At 40.7% G+C, this 23427-nt stretch overlaps 1 protein-coding gene and 1 long non-coding RNA gene across 2 annotated transcripts in view; one reads left to right on the top strand and one right to left on the bottom strand.

Annotated features, from left to right (window-relative positions):
• The window catches only part of LOC107557119 (teneurin-1-like), a 208840-nt gene that overhangs the window by 127203 nt on the left and 58210 nt on the right, over window positions 1–23427 (bottom strand). The window lies entirely within an intron of this gene.
• On the top strand, window positions 1016–21531 carry LOC107557120 (uncharacterized). Its single transcript, XR_001605358.1, has 3 exons — window positions 1016–1157; window positions 10393–10400; window positions 21520–21531. It is a non-coding gene; the product is annotated as an uncharacterized lncRNA (long non-coding RNA).

Below are 23427 nucleotides of genomic sequence, written 5' to 3'. Positions count from 1 at the left end.
CACGGCCCAGCTCTGGCTGAAAGGGTACCTGCCATTGCCGACAGGAGGCCAGCAGTTCCAGCTTGAGGCCACATTTGGGCCAAGATCGCTTGCTATGTGGGAAGGACAACAATGTTCATGATGGAACATTGCTCTTAGGGCCAACCTGTACATTGTCTTTACTTTTGAATAACTAAAAAACAGACTTTCACTTTCTATGGTGAGAAGAAGTTCAACATTTTCAGTTTACATTCTCATATCACAAATGCTATAAAGTCCTACTGCAGTCAATAGCTTGCAATATCTATGCTATTAAATAAAAGTATGTAGACACATTTTGTAACTTGCATGCAATTATGGCATTATTTTTAAATAAGTGTTATGGTGGACAGAGGATTAACCAACAGGCTGTGTAACACTTCGAGTAATTTCGTTCATTTTAGCAAAATATTATTAAAATGTTACGTGTTACTTCTCGAACACATCTACTACTTACGCAAACGTTGATCACATTACAAACAATACATAACTGCTGTAAGAAACAGAAAAGATTAATTAATTGTTTACCTGGGTCTTCAGTCTATGATTAGCTCACCTCACCTCTTATCTGACAAGTCTTCGGGTTTGGGCTTATGGGGCTGTCACGTGATGAATGAACGACTCAAACCCGAAGACTCGAGAGCTGAACGCTCCGGTTACTATTGTAACCTCGGTTCCCTGAGAGCGGGAATGAGACATCACGGAGATATTTCTCCGTTATGGGAACTCCCTCCCTTCCAACCTTTCCTGAAGTCCTATTGGCTCCCGCCAGTCTAAATGACTGGCCAATTGACGCGAAGTATGCAAATCGCATGCAAATACTGACGAGCTCGAGAGGCAGTATAAAATGCGGTGCACGCGACAATTATGTCAGAATCTGATACTGAACGCAGCTTAGCTGATCGAGCAGCGAACACGGCGAACACGGCGAAATATCTCTGTGATGTCTCGTTCCCGCTCTCAGGGAACCGAGATTACGATAGTAACCGGAGCATTCCCTCTCGAGCTTTCACAAGACATCACGGAGATATTTCTCCATTATGGGAACGATATTCAATCCCGCCGTGAGAGAGGCTACGAGCAGCCTGTTCAAGTTACACACTCAGCGAAGATAGAACACACACAATTCCCAACCAATAGTGATGCTTGTTAGGCGGGCTTGCAGCTGATAGGTGGAGATAAGCTAATGAACGTCTAAAGCCCAGGCATACGAAATTTGCATATCTGGTCATTAATAACGTTGGCTGTGCTAAGAACAGGGCAGAAGCAACAACATTACTGTCAGGGGCTGCACAGAGATATAACGGTGTTAAACAACATAACACATAACATGATAATCGAGGCAGCAACACACGAATAGAGGTAGCATAAACGTGAATCAGTCACTCACCGACAGCACTCGGGAGGCTAAGGACTGAACGTCCAGCTTGTAAAACCTGGCGAAGGTATTCTGGGAAGACCAGCCGGCTGCAAAGCATATATCTTGAATAGACATACCTCTCGACCATGCCCAGGAGGAGGCAATAGCTCTTGTTGAGTGGGCCCTAATGTGAAAGGGGCATTCCAAATCTTGGCTCGTATAAGCAGCCGTGATAGCGTCCACAATCCAGTGGTAAAGTCTCTGTTTTGACACGGCCCGACCCTTCGCACAACCACCGTAGCACACGAAAAGCTGGTCAGATTGCCGAAAGTTGGCCGAACGGTCAATGTAAATCCTCAAGGCCCTGACGGGGCACACCGAAGTCTGAGCGTCCGCATCACGCGAGGTCGATGACTCAGAAGACAGGGCAGACAGCGAAACAGTCTGCGCTCTGAAGGACATTTTAGAGCATACAAACGCCTCGTGGAGGGCGCCCATGCCTCCGAAAGTGTGTCGAGAACACGGGAATGCAGGACGCTCAGCTCCTCTGATATCCCCGAAGCAGCCACACATGAAGGCTCCATAACTCCGGGTTCGGGTGCCACACCGAGCCGCTCGCTTGAGACAGCAGATCCTTCCTGATGGGGATCGGCCAGGGCGGCGCCACCAGCAACTCTGTCAAGTCCGGGAACCAAGGCTGGTTCGGCCAGTTCGGGGCGATGAGTATCACCGAAGCCCCCTCCTCCCTGATCTTGCATAACACCAGTGGCAATATCTTGATTGGAGGAAACGTATACAGCCTGGCTGCTGGCCAGTGCGATGTCAGAGCGTCCCCTTCCTGCTTCGATGCAGCCGAGGGAGACCGCGATGTGCAAACGGCCCAAAGTCCACACCGTCCAAGGGACTCGAGATTTCAACCATAATTGCAGGGGGCGCATGTGTAGTAAGCCCAGATGACATACTGCTGCAGCAGACATGACCACAGCCCCGAAGCCGGCATGCCCTCCCACACCCCTCCCCAGCCGCGAGTCGATGCGTCCGTCGTGACCACAATGCGCGACATCACCAAGCCCAGGGGAACCCCCCGGCTGAAGAGATCTGGGTTGCGCCACGGCCTCAGTGCTTCGATGCAGCCGAGGGAGACCGCGATGTGCAAACGGCCCAAAGTCCACACCGTCCAAGGGACTCGAGATTTCAACCATAATTGCAGGGGGCGCATGTGTAGTAAGCCCAGATGACATACTGCTGCAGCAGACACCATGAGCCCCAGCAGCCTCTGAAATTCCTTCAAGTGAACAGAGCTGCCCAGTCTGAAATGGCGCAGGGAAGACAAAATGGCCACCGAGCGCTCCCGAGAGAGGCAGGCTCTCATCTCCACCGAGTCGAAGCACACTCCCAGATATGTTATAGACTGACTCGGGGCGAGAATGCTCTTCTGCATGTTGACACATAGCCCTAGGGACTCCAAGTGACGAAGCAGCGTGTTTATATGGCTGACTAGCGTGTCCCGGGACTGAGCTAAAATCAGCCAATAATCCAGATAGTTGAGAACGCGCATCCCGCTCGCTCTGAGGGGGGAAAGTGCTGCATCCATGCACTTCGAGAAAGTGTGCGGGGCCAAAGCCAGCCCGAAAGGGAGAACAGAGTATTGGTACACTGTGCCCTCGAAAGCAAACCTCAGAAAGCATCTGTGATGCGGTGCTATCTGAATGTGAAAGTACGCGTCCTTTAAATCCACGGACGCAAACCAGTCCCTGGGGCGAATTTGCGGCAAGATTTGTTTCAGTGTTATCATCCTGAACGGACGCTTGCAAAGCGCTCTGTTGATGGGCCTGAGATCTAGAATCACCGAGTAGCCAGCGCGAGATTCCCGGAATAACTTCCCACGCGCTCAGAAACTGACATAGTGGCTTTAGCGGCTTGGTCGTTGGATGCGCCGGCGAGTGTGTGGGCGCACTCTCCTCCTCTTTTCAGACCGTCAGGATGATGGCTTAGCCGCCGGCGGCGGGCGAGAGTCACGTCGCGGGCTCCTCCGTTGGCCGTGGCGTTGCCTCCAAGGACCCCACGGCTTCCTCCGGAAATCCGGCTCCTGGCGTGGAGCAGTAACGTTAGCCGTCACCGCTGTGGTCGCTGGCCTGGGGTTATCCCTCCGCTGGGAAGAGCCAGGTGCCGACGAGGATCTGGATCTCGCCGTCTGCTGCTGGAAAGCGCGCCTCGGCATTACGTGACTCATGGCTTTGGTGCGCTTTTGAGCCTCCGCGAAGCGCTCAGGAAAAAATGGCCTGTGTGGCAGAGTGGACGCGCGCTGATTGGGTCGCAGACCATGTTTTCACCAGCTGCTCATGCACATCGGGGAAAAAGGGGACCGACGTCCTCGAGTCAGCTTTCCGGGTGGGCCTGAAATACCAGGAGTCAAGTGTACTCCTGACAGGCTCCTCTGGAGGACTCCAGGTAAGCTCCAACTCCTGGACAGCCCTTGACAGAACCCTCATGAGCTCCTCCTGGAGGTCTGGGGGCCCCATGCTGTCCGGCTGATCGGACTCCGATCCCGCCCAATCCTCCCTCTCCGGAGCGACAAGATGACGCTCCCGTCACCGGGAGGGCCCACCAGCAGCACGCTGGCGGCAGTGGGCCTCATCCCGAATAGGCTGCGAGCCACATCGCGGCGGGTCCGGAGCACGCGGGCCGGAAGGTCCACGCAATGCCCGCAGTTGGACTCGTCCAGCGCCGCCTCAGCGTGGGCCAGGCCCAGGCAGGCGACGCAGTAGTCGTGCTGATCCGGCGGCTCTATCGGTCCCGCGCATATCTTGCAGATTGTTGCCATAGTGAATTCAACAGGTGAAGTAGAAGATTCTGACGTAATTGTGGTGTGCGCTGCATTTTATGCTGCCTCTCGAGCTCGTCAGTATTTGCATGCGATTTGCATACTTCGCATCAATTGGCCAGTCATTTAGACTGGCTGGAGCCAATAGGACTTCAGGAAAGGTTGGAAGGGAAGGAGTTCCCATAATGGAGAAATATCTCCATGATGTCTCGTGAAAGCTTGAGAGGGAACTAATCAATTCTCTTTCCGGCTCAGACTGCATTGGTTAAGCTTATGGGGCTGTCACGTGATGAACGAACGACTCGGAAAAACCCGAAGACTCGAACCAGGTGAACTACTTGACTAATTCCAGTACAGAACCTATAGGATGTTGCGCATGCGCGACTGAACGAATCACTCCTCAAGACGACTCGTTCTTCCCGAGTCACATTAAAGATTCGTTCAAAATTAAAGAATCGTTCAAGAACGACCCAACACTACCGCTGATCGGCTTCTGCAGTCTGCTTCTGTCTGTCCTCTAGTAATGGCTTTTACATGGATTATTTTACGTCTGACTTTTTAATTCATATTTTGAGCAAGTTTGGGTTGTGGGATGATGACTGAGAACAAATAAACGTGTATATGGACACAGACTTCTACCACCAGCTAACAGACATGCAAGCTGCAAAAGGTAAGTAAGTGTTCTATAGTTACATCAAGATAAAGTGCATTGAAGTGAGATGCTAATCGCGATTAACGTTACATATCTTAATGTCCTACCAGTGTGTGTTACTGTGTTTTGTTAGTATGAGCTAATACTGTTAGCTGCGGCTGGGTGATATATGACCATGTCGTGGCGATGATATGAAGCGCAATATATAAACTCATAGCACAGTACTACTTAAAGTTATTGACACTTTGATAAAGAAACGTGCATGAATGAGGAATAAATAGCAGGATGCACGTGGTGATTAAATGAGTGAAGAACAATAGACACAGAAAGCCTCACGTGAATGGTCAAAATACAGACAGTCACCTCAAAATTCACTTGACTTAAAAACAGTCGCTAATGTTTGGAGTCAAGATTAACATTTAGGTGGAAATCCGGTGACGTGTCAGTATACTGGATCTGTGCATTTTGTTCTTAAAGTGACAGCAGTATAATTATTGCAAGCCCATGTCTCTGTCAGTAAGTAGATAGTGTTTTATTAAACAAATTTATATTAATTTGTTTGTGTGTGTGCTTCCCCCTCGTGATCCAGAAGTTTTGGGAATGAAAATCTTCTACTACATGATCTTCAGAGGAAGTTAGTATTCATGTCTAACATTAAGACATACTAACATTAATTTATTTTTAATGTTCACAGTATTTTTCTTCCATGCTTTTAGTTTGTTTAAATCCCAGATAAAACATGTGTCTTCTCACAATCCTTTTTTCTTTTTTTTACTCCCAGCTGATCCAGCTGATTACTGGCAATTTGGAGGAGGACTGCTCTTTATCTGCTGTGTCTGTCACTTCTGGAGCAGTGTCATGGACCTTTTGTTGTATGTTTTGGTTTTACTTATTATTACATGTAGCGTCTGCGTAGGATCATGCTGGAGTGTTGGACTGTTTATGGCTTAAAAGACCCTTTTAGCCGTCTGACAGCTGCCAGTGCTGCACACAGAGATCTGATCTGATCATCATCCAGACTGTCTGAGATTACATGAAGAAACAGAACAAACTGAGACAGACTAAATACAGAAGAATTGTGGCAATGTCTCCAAGCTGCTTCAAGAAACCTACCTGCAAAGCTACAGTACTGTTAAAAGTTTTAGGCACTTGTGTAAAAATTCTGTAAAATGGGGATGCTGTGAAAAATAATGTCATAAATAAATATTCCTTATCAATTAACTTCTGTTAACTAAATTAAATCAACATTTGGTGTGACCATCCTTTGCGTTTAAAGCAGCTTTTGCCCTCGGTGCACCTGCGCATAGTTTTTCAGGTAGCTTTGCAGGTAGGTCTCTTAAAGCATCTTGGAGACGTTGCCAAAGTTCTTCTGGATTGAGTCTCAGTTTGTTCTGTTTCTTCATGTCATTCCAGACAGACTGGATGATGATCAGATCAGGGTCCGTAATCACAAAACATCTTAAGGCTAAAAGTAACTCATAACTCGCAGATTTAGGAGAAAATATAATATATACAGACATGAAAAATATATCTATAGAGAGTGAAATTTTTAAATGAACCAATTCAAATAGAAAACGAATATTCTCAGATTATGTAATCCGTATGAAACATGCAGGCACATACTGCGGAGATGACGAGTCAGTGTCACCGACTTCATCTTTTAAACCGAAAACAAAAAGCAATAGTGTAACAATAATTTATTAAAACGTTAATGCAGTGTACTTGCTGTTTTTCCCTAACACATTCATAATTATTATATTTGCCGGTGTGCTGTGGCTAGGGATGTAACGGTATGAAAATTTCATATCACGATTATAGTGACCAAAGTTATCACGGTTATCGATATTATCACGGTTTTGTTCAAATGAGATTAAAATGTTCAAAAAGAACTAACAAACACACTGAAAACATTTCAATAAGTTTTATATTTGAAAATCAACAAACAACAAACACAATTAGCAGCTGTATGCACTTTTTTTAGCATAAACATTAAATTAACATTAACATGAAGCCCTAACTTTCTTCGCGGAAGCTTTGAGTTAAACAAGTGAGATAACGAAATATTTAATCTCTAATCAATATTTTTTGTCCAATTATTTGCCCAATTAGTTTTGGTATCGAGGTAAAAGTTACCTTGCATTCGCTTTGGACTCTTGTAAAAGCCAGTTTTCAAAATCGCAATAATCAAACACGGTTTTGATGATAATTAAATTTTAAACGATAATACTAACCGTCAGGGCATTTTATCATGATTTATCGTAAAACCGGTAATCGTTACATCCCTAGCTGTGGCAAGCCTTTATTGCGTGCGCTTATTAGGCTATGTAGGCAATTAAAGGCTCATTATTATGATTTATATGGTTTATTAATAAAAGTGTGACTAATAGTCGACTAATGCTTAAAATGAACGACTACTAGTCGACCAGAAAAATCTTTAGTTGAGGGCAGCCCTAATGCATATTGACTAATTGTTTACGAGAAGCATAAGAGGCTGACAATTAGATGAATATATAGCCTACTTGTTTAATTAGTGACACATAGCCTGCATTTTAAAATCTTTATTTGAATGTGACAATTAAAATTTTTATTTGAATATGGCAACATAATATTGCGCTCTACAATATTTCTATGAATAAATCTCTGACAGAGATTATCAGCCAATCACTGTGTGCATAGGTAGTAAGTATGCTGACATCATCCATAGCAACAAGGTAAACCCTAATCTTAGTTTAAGGCTTCTGTCTATTCCTTAGTAAAAGTTTGTTTCAGCAGCTTTGTGAATAGGTTTTAAGAGAAAACTCTTAGCTAAAAACTTTTACTGCTATCTTAGTGGTAAGAACATGTTTTGTGAATATGGGCCTAGATCTCTGTGTGCTCCACTGGCTGTTGTCAGACTCCTTGTGCAAACAAAAATCTCACTGGATTATTACAATTAATGGCAAAATGAAGAGTACATTATCAGGAAATATTAATTCTGGAAGTGAAAGGGTTAGTTCACCCAAAAATGAAAATTAGCCTGTGTTTTACTCACCCTAAAAGCATCCTAGGTGTATGTGACTTTCTTCTTTCAGACGAATCCAGTCGGAGTTATATTAAAAATCGTCCTGGCCCCTCCAAGCCTTTCAATGGGGGTAAGTGGGTGTTCAGAACAGTTCAGAAGATGTGAAATAAAGTGCGTGCATCCGTAATAAAAACGTCCCTCACACGGCTCCGGGGGTGAATAAAAGCCTCCTGTAGTGAATCCATGCGTTTTTGTAAGATAAATCCATATTTCAAAAGTAATAAACACTTTTTTCTCACTTCCGCTGACTATGGTATGCGGAAGACGTTCAGGCGGATGATGTGTAAGACGTATGTGTCGTGCACGCCTCTGAGAAATGCAGGAGCAAAGGAAACTTACTTCCTTACTTCAGCAAAGGAAAACCAGTGTCCTCTTGGCTTATATCGAAATCATCTGACATTTTTCTTTACAAATCCTCGTTTTTTGCTTCTAATTTGTGAACGGCGTTTTGTTTTGTCTCCGTGTTCATCACTAATCACGCAATGTCGATGTCTTACGTCATCCGCCGGAACGGCTTCCGCGTATGACAGTCAGCGGAAGTGAGAAAAATTGTTTATTACATTTGAAATATGGATATTTATCTTACAAAAATGCATGGATTCGCTACAGGAGGCCTTTAAGCACCCCCCGGAGCCGTGTGAGGGACGTTGCACTTTATTTCATGTCTTCTGAACTGTTGACAGCCAACACCCGCTTACCCTCATTGAAAGGCTTGGAGGGGCCAGGACAATTTTTAATATAACTCCGATTGGATTCGTCTGAAAGAAGAAAGTCATACACCTAGGATGCTTTGAGGGTGAGTAAAACACAGGCTAATTTTTTTTTTGGGTGAACTAACTCTTGAACTTGTCCTTTAAGTTGAATATATTTAATTCAACATTTTGATGAAACTGTTGTTCTTCATCAGTACAGTATTTTAAATGTAATTATGCTGTATTTCTTAAAAAACTGAAATGTAAAATTTTACATTTTATGTGGCATTTGTATAGACTTTGTATTTTGTCCTCCAAATAAAACTGGTAATTTTCCATCTTGAGCATGCTTTGACACTTTATTGAAGGCATTTGATTGTAATGATTTGTAAAATAACAGTGTTTCTTTGTAGAACATTTAGTGCTTTCATTGTAATAATCAAGGAAAAATCTGTAAAATAAGGGTTTTACACTGTAAAAAAAACTGTCAAATGACTGGCAGCTATGGCTGCCAAACAAAAAACTTAAAATTTAAGTAAATTATCGTAATTGAAACCAGAAAAAATCTGTAAAATAAGGGTTTTACACTGTAAAAAAAGTCCCGTAAAAAAATGGTAAATGACTGGCAGCTATGGCTGCCAAACAAAAACCATAAAAATGAAAGTAAAATATCATAATTGAAATCAGGAAAAATCTTTATTTCAATTAAGATATTTTACTTTAGTTTTACGGGTTTTGCTTGGCAGCCGTAGCTGCCAGTCATTTACAAAAAAATGTTTACGATTTTTTTTTTCAGTGAATGTACATTTAAAAATAACCCTAAGTAATGGATAATAAATTATTTATTATGGCACACACTCATAATCTACACAAATAAACTCACTGTGTGTAATGCAGTTTTATTTGTAAAATAACAGATTTTTACACTTTATTTCAATTAAGATATTTTACTTTAGTTTTACGGGGTTTGCTTGGCAGCCGTAGCTGCCAGTCATTTACAAAAAAAATTTTACGATTTTTTTTTTCAGTGAATGTACATTTAAAAATAACCCTAAGTAATGGATAATAAATTATTTATTATGGCACACACTCATAATCTACACAAATAAACTCACTGTGTGTAATGCAGTTTTATTTACTAATTAAACTGTGATCTTGCTAATATTACAGTTTTTCTGAATTGCTAAAACACATTTCTTGAAACCATCACTCATTTAAGTATAGTAATGGCAACTGAGTAAGGTGAATATATTGTATAGGCCTACTGTATGTACTGCAAGAATAGTATTGTGCTGAATACTGAATAGTACTGAATTTTTGTATATATTCAGCACTTGGATACTGCAAAAATGCTGCAGTCCAACTGAAAAGGCCAAAAAGGTTGAATACTGTAAAACTCTAAATAAATAGCATGTTACAGTACACTCAAATGTACACTCAAATACTGTAAGTTGTGTACTTGTAAAATCAGGGTCAATGAGAGATTCATTCTGTCTCAGCATCATGTTTTTGTGCTTGAGTCCGACCTAAGAACTTTTTTTCCACATCACAAGTAAAGTTGTCTTTTTTGCTAGACAAAGAGAAAAAAACCTTGATAACACTCTCTAAACCTTACTCTTTCTCATTCTCTTCCTCCTCATCCTCCACTTCTTACATGTACTCTTCCTCCTCTCCTTCTCAGATTGTTTCCATCTATTGTTCGTATCATCATTGTCACCTGTGCCACTTGTGCACTCTGTCTGAACTGGCTCATATTTTGTACAGTTGGTTTGATCACATCATTAGAAACAAGTGTGAACAATTTTGAATCGTTGTGTGTAAACGATGACAACTGTGCTTTAGTTGTGTTTAACTTTTGCTGCGTGTGTTTAGCATTTTGCAGCACGAATGCATCACAGTGTGATAAGTGTTTAAGTGAATGAGAATGTGTTTAGAGTTTTGCAAAAAAGAGTGCATGAGATTTGCAAATAGAGCCTAACTGCCTGAGCGTGTTAAAGGTTTAGCAGAAAGAGTGCTTTATTCGACAAATTGGTTTAAGATAGTGAGAATTTGGTTCAGAGATTGGGGTTTAGTGTTTTAGCCATTCAGAAAAACTGTATTACAACAATAAATGTAATAAGTAATACAGTTAATAAAATGTATGATGTGAAGTGCAACTGTCAGAATTTTTTTTTAAATTAAATATGAATACTGTCTTACTTCGTTAATCTTTAGGAAATAGTTTTTGCAGGCTGACACAGCTCATTTAAGGATATACACCAACATGTCCATTATCAGTGACAAAAGACTATTATCAATGATAGGTAGGTAGGTAGTAGGGCTCAACGATTTTGGAAAATAATGTAGCGTCTGGACCAATCAAACACACAATATATATTTTGTTTTTATATTTAACAAATACTCTGTAACCCCCCTCAGTTAACAAGCCATATGAGGACCCATGAACCCTTCCCCCCGAAATGCGTAACACCCCAGGAAGCCGAACAGGCACCTGGTTGCATGGCAACCAACGCTGATATCACTGGGTTTATTGGCCAAAAGAATGCAAAGCAGGGAAAATCCCTGCATGAACACACCGTGTCTACACCGGACGCGAGTGGCAAAATACAGTAGAACCATTATAATCAGTGACGCTGTGTACACTGGATGCGCCACGGCGCGACCACAGACTGTAAAGGGGGGCGCGACGCGACAAAACCCAACATTAAACTGATGCCTTGTTCTATTTATGACGTACTGACACAAAGTTAAAATGATTTGCAACGGTCGCTTTGTCGCGTCCAGTGTAGAGCTGTTGCGGCGCGACGCACAACTGTAGCGTCCGGTATAGACACGGTGAGTGAAGCCAAGAGCAAGATATGCCTCATCATATTTTCTGCATTTAGCTTTTAAATGACCAGCACCTGCCTGGGTCTGTGCGACTTCATTTATGGCTTTTCTCTTCGCTTTCACAAACCGATCCATCTCCCATTCTAAGTTACGTCCTTTGGCTGTTTACTTATTTCTTTTCTTTTTCTGCTGATGGCCCGCGCTCGACTTGAAGCAGCGCTGCTTAGACCGATGGGTGTGTCATCAAAGCACTGCGAGAGCTATAAGAGAGCGCGGACATCTCCTTATGCTTTCTCTCACTCGACGTACTTTGATCTCATACACCGATCTGATCTTCAAGTCGAACACACCTGTCACGTGACCGTGTAATCGCAAGGTGCGTTCGACTTCATGCGGCGCGCGCAAACCGTTCGGCGGCTGACTTGAAGCAGTGCATGCCGGTTAGAAATTTTGTCCAACTTGAACCGGCGCCGACGCTATGTCACTGTCACGTGTGGCATCAAAGCACCGCGATATCGTTTCGAGAGCAGCCGGCTGACTCAGCTGGCGCAGCTTTTTCAGAGCGACTGCAGGAGCGCTGATGACGACACAGCTGTTTCACGATTGGCCAAATTCAGCACATGACAAAAATGAGGTGTGTTTCTAACATCTTCAAATCCAATACTGCTCATAAATCTGTGTTTTTAGAACATTAAAAGCTTTTTACTGTAGTCGCAATGTTATATTGAGTCACGTTTATCATGAAAGCATATATACCCCCACTTTATTAGTATTTAAATAGTATATATTTACGTTGAACTTTATTCTTGAACAGATGGCACTGTATTAAGCAGTATATAAAAAGTGTTTCTGTTGCTCATGAAAAAGTTTCTGAAACGTCTGTGTATTTGACAAATATTGCATTTAATTCACTTCATCTGAGATAGAGTATGTAAACACCGCGCGAGCGTCACTAACGGGAGCAGAAAGTGTCCGGCTTGACGGTTCCGTTTTCAACTCCGCCCCCGACTGCAAGCGGCTACTCTCGTTGACTGCCGTCTGTAGCGGTGCTTCAAGTCGAATGCACCTGCAGCCTCTGCGACTGTAAAATTGAACATTTTCATATCGCGATATTATCGCAAATGCAATTAATCGTTCAGCCCTAGTAGGTAGGTAGGTAGGTAGATAGATAGATAGATAGATAGATAGATAGATAGATAGATAGATAGATAGATAGATAGATAGATAGATAGATAGATAGATAGATATGATTACAAACTAAATAAATAAATAAACAAACAAATTACACACATACATTCAATAAATACCTGACACACTGTGTGAGGTCGTTTCTCTCTCTAACATAACACGTCAGCCAAATACTTACCCCTGACATTAATTAATCAAACCATCAATCAATTAACACAATAGGATTAACAAGCCTTGGGAAGGGATTTACACATGAATATATAATATTCTCTCTCCCTTATGCTGTCTTTCTATTTCATGCTGGGTGTGGGTGTGTTCAAGTCTGGCATGTGTGGGAGAGCAGTATACTGTAGGGTCTGGACCAATCAGACACACCATTTTTCATTTGATATAACAAATAAATTATTCATTAGATTAACAAACATTCACAGACCCCTCACCCAATAAACATACTGGGTGCCAGGATGTCTGCAACGACACCAGGCCCCCCTTGGTCCCCATGGCAACCACGACACCTTTGCTAGACCAGATACATTTACGACCTAATGGCATGTTGAAAATTACCCCTCTCACTAAAATTTCCATAGGAAAGACACAGTGCACAGTAAAAATGGACTCTTCTAATTAATCCATAGGAAAACCTTTCTTTGAATGAACACATATCCTTCAGGTCATTGTGTATGTTGTCTTTGAGATTTTATACTGTTTTATGCAGGCTTATGATGGAACCACTCGTTCCTGTCATCTTACCTATATGTAATCCTACCATGTTTAGTATCTATGAATTTGCCTTCTGATGATCTAAACGAGCGTGTATATTATATGTTGGTACATAGGCAATATATTAGTGTCCTGAGAATCTTTAGTAATTTCGATTCAAGTTCCATATGCAAATTATCAAGCTTCCACACAAAGGGTCATAAACTCCCCAGTATTTCCAAACTCCCACTTGGGATTCCAGCCTTTCTCATTGGACAAGCCCATCTCGAGAGGCGTGAATCTTCTCAGACCTTAAAGGCCTCACATTAGTGACCCGCCCCTAGTCGGTGGTTTGCTTGAATTCTGAGAAGATGAAAATGTGAGCTACAACGCTCCAGGACCCCCTACGTTTTGTGCCCGGCCTTCGGCCTTGACTTTTCCATTCACCAAGATTCTCTTATTTTATTTTTTTCAGTTGAGTGGCACGTTGAGCCCTGCCAAGTGCCTGTGAGGTTTTATGCGTGGCATCTGTCCCCGTGGGGGGGTGCCACCTCTCTCTCCTAGTAACAGTTCACGTTTGTGCTGCAGGCAAGTTTCACAGGAGGACATGCCCTCAGCTGTCTGTTATCAGAACATGAATTTGGCATCAATTATGAAAAAATATATATTTTTGAAAAATGAATCGCTGGATAGCCCACACAACGTGCCCATCACAATATCCAACACAGCAGCTTCTTATTGGGAACCAAGCTGTAGTGAGAGCAGTATGATTTTGGAAAGAAAAAGCAGTCAAAATAATTCTAGGAGACTGTTAAAATGTTTCTTTTTGAAGAATGATTCTATATTTATTAGGACTGTCAATGTTAATGTGTTAATGCATGTGATTAATTAAATGTTTAAAACTCTTAATTCTTTTTAATGCCATTAACACATCTATTCAATTTGAGGTTATAACTGTTTATGCTGATTGGTTGAGATCACAGCATTGTATTTCAACCACCATATATTCACATTATTTTGAAAATATTACTGTTATTGTGTCATGAAATGTATTTTTAAAAGTATTTCAGGCGAGAATGTAGTTGTTTAAAACTCAAATCTGCGGTTTATTTATAAAGACAGCGCCTATTTAAAAATGTGTTTCGCCAATTTCGGAGACGTGAGCTCAACGGAAAAAAGTTCCTGGGACAAATTGTTCCAGGTAATTTCGGTGGAAAAGCGGCTGAAGTGTGATCATGCTAACTGGTTATTTTTCCTGTGCTGTGTACAGTAGAATGCATCTCTGAAATTTCCTGTTGCATCATTAAAAATGGTGAGAAAGGGAAAAAGAGGGAAGAAGAAGCAGTGATGATGCTGATATTTAGAATAATAGCTCCATTAGGAGATGCTCCGTCACATGCCTCATAACACCCTCTGGCCACATGTGCTAAAGTTTCATGCTGATTATTCTCCAGACCACGGTGCGATGATATTAACGCACACTTCATAAGATAAAAAAGCCTTTAGGAAAGTGCTGCTGGAGTAGGACTGACACACACACTCACGAGTGGGTGTGCCTGTGTGTGTGTTCCAGAATGGACCACCTTGCCAAGCATCTGCTATGGAAGGAAGCCAGAGTAAAATCTGGGCCATGGTGCATCTCTCTCTCTCTCCCTCCTTCAAGTGTCAGCTGTACGGAGCAGACACTGAGCGTGTTTTCTGTGATCAAAACAATGGGAACACATGTTCTGTCTCTCTCTCTGTGAAAGGGAAGATTTTCTCGATCAAACGTCCTTCCAAGTACAGTGACAGACGGAGCAAAAGGTGAAGGCTAAAGGAAGGAGGAAAATTGTTCCGATAAGGAGGGAGAAAACAAAAAAAGTCGGACGGAATAGATAAAATTACAACTTTAGATTGTTAAAACAATTCGCCAGTGACGTGTCTTTAAAGGGATAGTGCACCCAAAAATGAAGTGCACTATGGTCGTGTCTTCACTCTTATGTCTTCTTGAACCTGTATGACATTCACTCATCTGTATAACACAAAATGAAATATTTAGAGCAGACCAAGCTGCTATTTACCATACTATGAAAGTGAATGATGACCATGTGTGTCAAACAAGTGAATACAATTTTAACATCAAATTTCAGTCTGTTCATCCCTCAAAGCTCTCATATAGCTTCATAAAACTTGAAATATAGTGCAAATAAGAAAAACTGTAGTATAGAATACTTTTATGGTGCTTTTGTTGTCCTTTTTTTGTCCTTGGTGGCAGCATCTAGTCCCCATCCACTTTCATCGGACATTCTCACTGGTTAGAGCTTCTCAAACAGGAGGCATAATGACTTTATTTATTTACTATATTTATTTTCAGTGCCGCCTAAAATGGAGCTCTAAAATTCTGTGTAGAACCTGAATTTTTGTTTTGTGGAATACTGAAATTTATTTCTTTTTAGAATTAGAACTAGAAGTACCCATAGATTAAAATAAGATTTGAAAACAAAACTAGTGCCATTATGTGGTGTAAAACATGGAGCCTTTGAGTCAGAAAGGTTGAGAGCCACTGTACTACTTCATGGAGACAACATGAGGGTAAGTAAATTATCTTTATTTTTGTGTGAAATATAATTTTAATAGTGAAATGCAATAGGTTTTTTTAAAAAAAGAAAAAGAAAACTATGCTGTGAAGTGCTTAAAGGAAACCAGTGAAAATGAAGGAAATGAAAGTGTGTTTGAAGAGAGATGAAGAGAGAGAAGCAAAGATGATGAAATTCTGTCATTCAAGAGTTTTGTGAAGGGAATTTTGACAGACCATTACACAGGAGAGATGCATTACGCTGTGGAAAACAAATATATTCACAAATGTCGAGATGAACTGGGACTAAAAACAGCTCTCATGCTGGCCTTTCACAAATCTGAGTGTATAATCCCCCACTATACTGTACATCACACATGAATATAATGCAGACTATTGCTTGCAGTATTGTCTAAATCATATATAATGATTTTCACTGCACTTTGTATTTATGTGTCTTAAATTGAAACTCAACAGTATGAAATGTTTAGGTTGTCTAAAGGTAGGATTCTTTCAATGACATTAGATCTTAAATCCCAGATTATAACACAATTATACTTCCCAATACACTAAGCCGCAGGGTGCATTTGATTGGATTTATTTTTACTATTGGATGGACTTGATCAACTAGATGGTGCTATATATAACATCTAACGCCTGTTTCACACATACTCCATCTGCAGTGCGTGTGTGTTGCGGGTTTTTTTACGCACCCATGTTAACGGATTAGAGCTTTCACACTGCACGCGGTTGCGGTCCGTCAGTGCGTTCCAGGTGCGGTGCGTCTGCAGCAGTGCAGCGATCGTTTTCGTACCGAGTCTATTTTTGCTGTGCTGCACGCGCTGAATTAAAGTGACAGTGCATTGTTCATGGTAAAAATGAACATGGATTGAGACTGAAATGTAGTAATTTCACAATAAATAGATATAATTAAAGTCTACTGTGTTTCACAGGCTTTTTGGCTAGGTTTAAAACAAATAAAAGTGCACTTTTAGATATACAAGGCAACATATGAACTTGTCTTGTGGAGGTAGAAAAACAAAGTTCTTTAAGGCCCGCTGCTGGACTGTTTGTAATAAAGATTTAAATGTAAAAGGCACGAGAGCCGACTGTTTCTGTCAGTGGTAAGTTTTAATTTAAAATATTTGTGATAGCCTAACACAAGAAAGCTATATGCTGTATTCAAATGTGTTTCCACTTGCTTGAGCAACTTAATATACACATCTAAAAGCCAAATGCATTTAATACGCTGTTTATATTCATTGAGTTTAAACGTGAATATGTCTGAAAGATTGTGTAACTGCTGTGATAAAAGAGGATCACAATGCTGAAAAAACACTTTCGGTATAGGCTAACTACGTTTGGATTTGAAATCAAAATAATGAATAAATGTTGTGTTTGTGGTAAACAGCCGCAGATCAGGAGCGAACTGCAAACGTGTCCTGTGTGAAAGCACAATGAGTCCGTGCTGCTTCTGCACCACATACGTAACGCACTCGGACCGCACACACACTGCAGACGGAGTATGTGTGAAACAGGCGTAACTCCCACATGTTTGATTTAGCAGGTGAGGACACTCGCAGTCAGCTGAAGTGGGATGGCACACCGAGCAAATGGTAGGTAAATATAACATAGCTGCTCTTTGAAATGCTGTCTACCACCTGCAAATGCCAGGATTTGCAGCTTTAATGACGGCAAAACTTTTCTTCCTTTAAATCAAAGAACTGGATAATTAATCCAAAAAGAGACTCCAATTAAGGCTGCCATACTTCAGACTTTCGTGAAAGTGTCAATTGCAGCATTCCATTTAAGTCTACTCCTGATATGTCAAAATGTTTAATTTAAGTGATTTTTTGCAGTTGAACATTGTAACCAATTATAGTCATGCCTTATGCTCCTGAATGCAATGGTGAATCAGAGGTATTTAAATTACTCTAAAGCACCATGACACACCAAAACGACATCAAAGACAACTGTGTTGTCGCCTCGAGTCGCCTATGTCTGGGCCAAAAAGTTGTGCTTGAAAACACTGCAAAGACTATAGCCAACAGCCAAATATCACATAAGTTCTGCGTTTTATGCGGGAGGAACTGTCTTTACCAGCAGGCAGCAGTAGCCTACATTCATCATTCAAAAAGAGAAACCGAAACTAGGACTGTGATATAAAAAACAAAGCAGCAAATTCTTACCATTTTGAATATTATTAATGTTCATCAGTTGGTCTTCACTTTCTTTGTTCCAGGTAGCTATGTTGTAATGAAATTATTTGCATGTTAGAATGTTCAGGTAAGGTTAGAAGAGGTAAAATTAGAAGAGCCATCACTGTTTGCTTGCTTTTGTCACTTTCGCTTTTCTTCTGGTGCACTGCTTCGCTGAGATGAACAGCCAATCATAAACAGTGATCTCTCCCACCGACTGCCCAACACCGATTCAAAATGCTCAATCAGCCAAAAAGCCGCCAACGGGGTCTGACTAGTGCCGACGGTGCAGAACACACTAAGAAAAACTGGGCTGAGAGATGCTCAATGGCGGCCTTCCTTTAGCCGACAGGCGTTCTTTGGCTTGGTGTGCTACGGCATTAGGACTATCTATAACAACAACTGGTCCTAATGAGTGATGTTTAAACAATCCAGTCCATAGATGCATGTTGAAAGTGTCGGTTACATGAAGGCACATGAAAATGATTGCTAAATAAATACCTTGTGTTCCAATAAAAACTCCATTAATCACTTTATTAAAAAAAATCTGTAGAACCAAATAATGAAAATAAAAAATTGGAAGTATTTTGTATTTGAATTCATATTATTTAAAATTTAAAACCACTAACTTTCAGTCTAGGGATGCCACAATTCTCAATATAATACTGAACTGTTCACTATGACATCCACTGTTCACTGTTATTTTTTTGGCTTTGCGTTTAAATAATTCCCATGCGTTTTATCTCTCTTCGAATTGGCTCTGTTTGTTTATCCATGAGTCTACGTGTTGAGATCGGGAAACACCTCCCCACTTATAGCGTGCATTTGAAATCAACACATGCCAAACATCCCGTGTAATGACATGTAATGAGAAGCGTTTCTAAACCTGATGTCAAACAAAAGATAACATTATAAAATTACCCCACAACATTAGTCAAGTGTTTGAAATAACTCCCTTTTGTGATCTGATGTAGCTTCTTACACAGAAGAATGAGGCAGAAAATATATTCTATAGCGTAATAAAGGCTGTCGATTAGAAATTAATAACAAATATACTTAGGCCTAGTTATTATGAAAATACCCTAGATGGCTTGAAGAACACAGATAAACTATATATTGTTGCAATTGAGTGTTTATTGTCTTCATGTTTCATCATTCAAAACTTTTCTATTTTTTTTTTTTAATTCAGCTACAGCAATAGCTGGATACCTTTGTCCATATTAGGGATTTCCTGGAATGTCAGTTCTATTACTTCTGTTATGCATATGTGGATTTTCTGCACAAGGGAGCCCTCCGGTTTCAAGTATGAATAAAACAGACATTACGTGTGTTCAATAATTGCCTTCCTAAGTAATTGCCATCCATCCTATGTTGGGTAAAAACAAGAAACATAATACTTCTCTCAAAAGAAATTTGAAGAAGACATATGATAATCCATGCTTTTCTCCAGTATACAAAAGTCTACAGGAGCTAGAAACGCATCAAAATGCTCCCATTATACTCAGCAAGTACAGACAGAGTAAATTAGAGGTTTAATGTGGAGCACATAGCTTTGGTTATAATAGGAACATTAGCAGGAGTCCAAAACTCAGTGCATGGATGGTCAGTGAGCTCACACTGACAGCAGAACTCAAACAGCCTGTGTAATGTGGATCTGTGTAAATCTGCAGTGAGTGACCGCTTCAGTGATTAGTGGAAGAGCACTAGAATTTAATATTGCTCACTCCCTGTGTATAATTTATCTAAAATTTGATTCACAATTTTTATTTTCATGCTGCAAAATAGTCTAGTAGTCGAAGTAGTCAACCATTCAGGCACAATCCTGATTTACTGATGTATTAAAAGAAAAAAACATTCCACAACACAGTTCGCATCTGGTTTTGTAAATGTTGCCTTTAAAAATAATATCGCATGTATAGAATGCAGTCACCCCACACAAAATAAGTATTTTAAGGTAAATTGTATTAATTGAAACCGATAATTGTAATATCAAGGGACATAATATTTCCATAATTTTTGTCATGAAGCAATACAGTATAATACTACACACACACACACACACACACACACACACACACATGCCTGCACAAATGGACAAAGGCATGCATATAGAGCAGACACATAGTGTACGCGTCACACGCATTAAAAGAAAAAGAGGCAGAAATAGAGAAGAGGGGTCTCGAGAGCTGACAACTTGCCTAACAACGAAAGACTCCCACCTACCTACCAGTGCTCTGCCTTCTGCCTGCCAGCGTCTATGGTGAATAATCTGCCTCTTACTTTATCTTGATTCATCTACACTCATATGTATAACTCACATTTACTACTGTTGTTATGTCTGTTATATTAATATTATTATGTATATTTATTCATATCCACACATATGCATCACACTTATTTTTTACTGCTATCATTCCCCTAATAATGCCTTTTGCATGGTTCTTTATTCCAACTAGTTCCTTGGCAAAACAAATATGCCATTATTTGTCACGCCAATAAAACACATCGTAACACTGAAAGGAAGGCAGAGAGAAAGAAAAGCAGAAAGACACAGAAAAAAAGGAGCCTCGGGGAGAGTAAAAAATGCTAATATAAAAAGTACAAACTGTACCAGTGGCAGATGCTGAGAGGGAAAGGATAGAATAAGAGGAAGAGAAGGAGAGATAACTAAGCGGCATCTGAATGGAAATGGACAGAATGCAGAGCAGAGGGACAATGCGGAGAGAAACAGATAAACAGATTGTGTGAGCGAATAAAGAGAGCATTTTTAAAATCAGTTTCTTAAAACATACAGACACACACATATGTGTGACAGAGGGAGAGGGGGAAAAAGAAAGATAGAAAATCTCATCCCTTTTCTCCTCTCGATTTATTACATTTCCTGCTTCTGAAATGACAGGAGTAATTTTAAAATGTCTCATCGTGCCACTCTTCAGCACACAGACACCTACACGCATGTGGAAGAGAACAGTTCAAAAGGGATTGTTTCAGAGACTGTACTCGAGATTAAATCTGCGAAAACCTCATAAAAACTGACACTAAATGAGACTTCAAGAAGACGCCGTGTAAACATCATCCAAATTACACAGGTACCAAAACCCGGTTTCTAAAATAGTTCACAGCTGCATATCTTCTTCTGCTCAGAAAATACGCTCAGCGTTAAAGTTTGAGCGGCGAACGCGTTCAAAAAGATAATTACGGGTGCCGGATGATTAAAGGCAGCGTCATTAGGAACGATATCATTAAAACAGAGAGGACGGACTGCTAGAAACCACATGTGTTCAATTAATAAGCTGAAGAGGTGCAGTGCTACAAACACACTCGCTGATGGTTCAACTCATTCTTCTGTTTTTAATCATTAAAGCTTCGGTGGATCTCAGACAGCCCTCCAGGCTAGAAAAACACCAATCAAACTTTCACAATTCCACTTTTTTTCTGAAGAAGGTAATAAAGTCTTGATGTATATGTGAGGGAAACTGCATTAACTGTGGCCCAGCACCCCGCAGCAAATAAATGCACGAGTATAACATGTTTGGACAGCTTGAACAGCATCCGATTAGGCACGTTTGGTGTTGCGACTAAGAGCAGTGGTTTTGTCGTCCTCCTTCTTCATGTATAAATAAGCTTACCTAAAGTGCTAGTCTATGTAAACAAGAAAACTACTTAGCACCTACATTATTGTACACTAAACCACCTATTCTGTGTGTTTGCTTTATTAAATTGAAAGGAGTCTATAAGACTAAGTGATGAAAAACAGAAATCTCCCAAATGTCAAAATCAGAAAGAGCCGGGTAATCTGCTCTTATACGTTGAGTCTTATGTAAGGAACACTGATGTTACTTGAAAATTTGATTTGAAACAATTTTCATTTTTAAATCATTCTGTTCTCTCTCTTTTTTTCAATTTTTAAACTCACTGGTAATTGTGTTACAACCCCAGATGCTTAACTGTAAGTATGCCGCCATACGTTCTATTCGAAAATCCTTTTAATGGTTCTCAGACTTTAGCCCTCTCATAAATCTCTGTGTGCCCAAGAGATTATTCTCTAGAGTGGAACGTTAGATTGTCTGCTGCAGGCCTCATCATTGCTTGGAGTTAAATACAAAAAAAAAAAAAAACACTAAGGAAGATTTCAATCCGTTATTAAGCACCTACAAGACAACTATGAGCAATACAGCTGTTTATTAGTATTTTATTAATGGGCCTTTGACTTTAGCCAGTGAGCACAAAGAGCTCTAATAGATTTAATTCCGTCGTGGTCACCTTGTAACCCACATCATCTCATCTGTTGCTTTTATGAGTGGTTCTGGGGCAAGTGACCCAGAATGTTCAGAAAGAAAAAAAATGATCAATTTCCTGCTCCTCTGAAGGGCATATACGTAGATTAATAATGTCAGCCGCGTCAGATGGGGCCACTCAAACTATCTTTTCAGTTATAGAGAATAAATTCTCTCAGTTTTCATGTTTGACACACATTTCTGCTGCCATATAAAGAGCCACAGATGTTTTAAAAGCATCTAATAATGCGTTCATAATAACACAGCAACTGTTACCTCTTAAATATGTGCACTGCACGTAGCACGAATCAAAAGAGTTTTATCGTCCATCTCTCAGAGGAGCAGGAAACCTCACATCTTCTTTGCAACCGTAAACTCTTGCTCCTCATACACCCATCCCTCTCTCTCTCTCTCTCTCTCTCTCCGATGGTACGACAGCTCTGATGGCTGAACTTTAAATGACAGAGATGAAATTAATTCATAGGTGAAAATCCATCATTTCAGATCCGGATTCTGTGTCACCTACAAGCATAAAGAATTAATTGAGTAATCTTACTGCGAGGCAGAGATGGTGAGGGAGCAAGGATGAGAGAGAGGGAGGAAGGGAGAGGGACAATTTCCTGTCAGAGGATAAAGCAACACAAATAAACAAATAATTGAATATAAAAAAATAAATGAATTAAAGAACTGAACAAATAAAAGCATATTTCTATCTGAATATGAAATGAAGGCCTGTTCCACTGCTATTAAATGAGAAGATGCAAAGAGAGAGAGAAAGGAAAAAAAAAGTGATTTTTTTTCTATCTCTGTGTTTTCTGCATTCATATGCGTTAGTGGGAGTCATAATTCAATACAGAGGGGAGGTGTGACTGTGGGGTGGGGGGCATGACTACGTGGGCAGCGTGTAGATATACATTCACTTTGCTGAGATGTGTGCGTTTGTGTGTGTAGGTGTGTTGCTGTAAGTAAAGACACTATGGCAGAACAACTGTTCTGTTAGTGTAGTATAGTGAAAAATAATTAATGTTAAAGCTGCATATAACAACACACACACACACACAGGCTATCTGTGAGT

This window comes from Sinocyclocheilus grahami, unplaced genomic scaffold, assembly GCF_001515645.1.
Source record: "Sinocyclocheilus grahami isolate Dianchi unplaced genomic scaffold, SAMN03320097.WGS_v1.1 scaffold589.1, whole genome shotgun sequence".
Taxonomy (NCBI): domain Eukaryota; kingdom Metazoa; phylum Chordata; class Actinopteri; order Cypriniformes; family Cyprinidae; genus Sinocyclocheilus; species Sinocyclocheilus grahami.
This window is presented reverse-complemented; position numbering and strand designations above follow the sequence as displayed.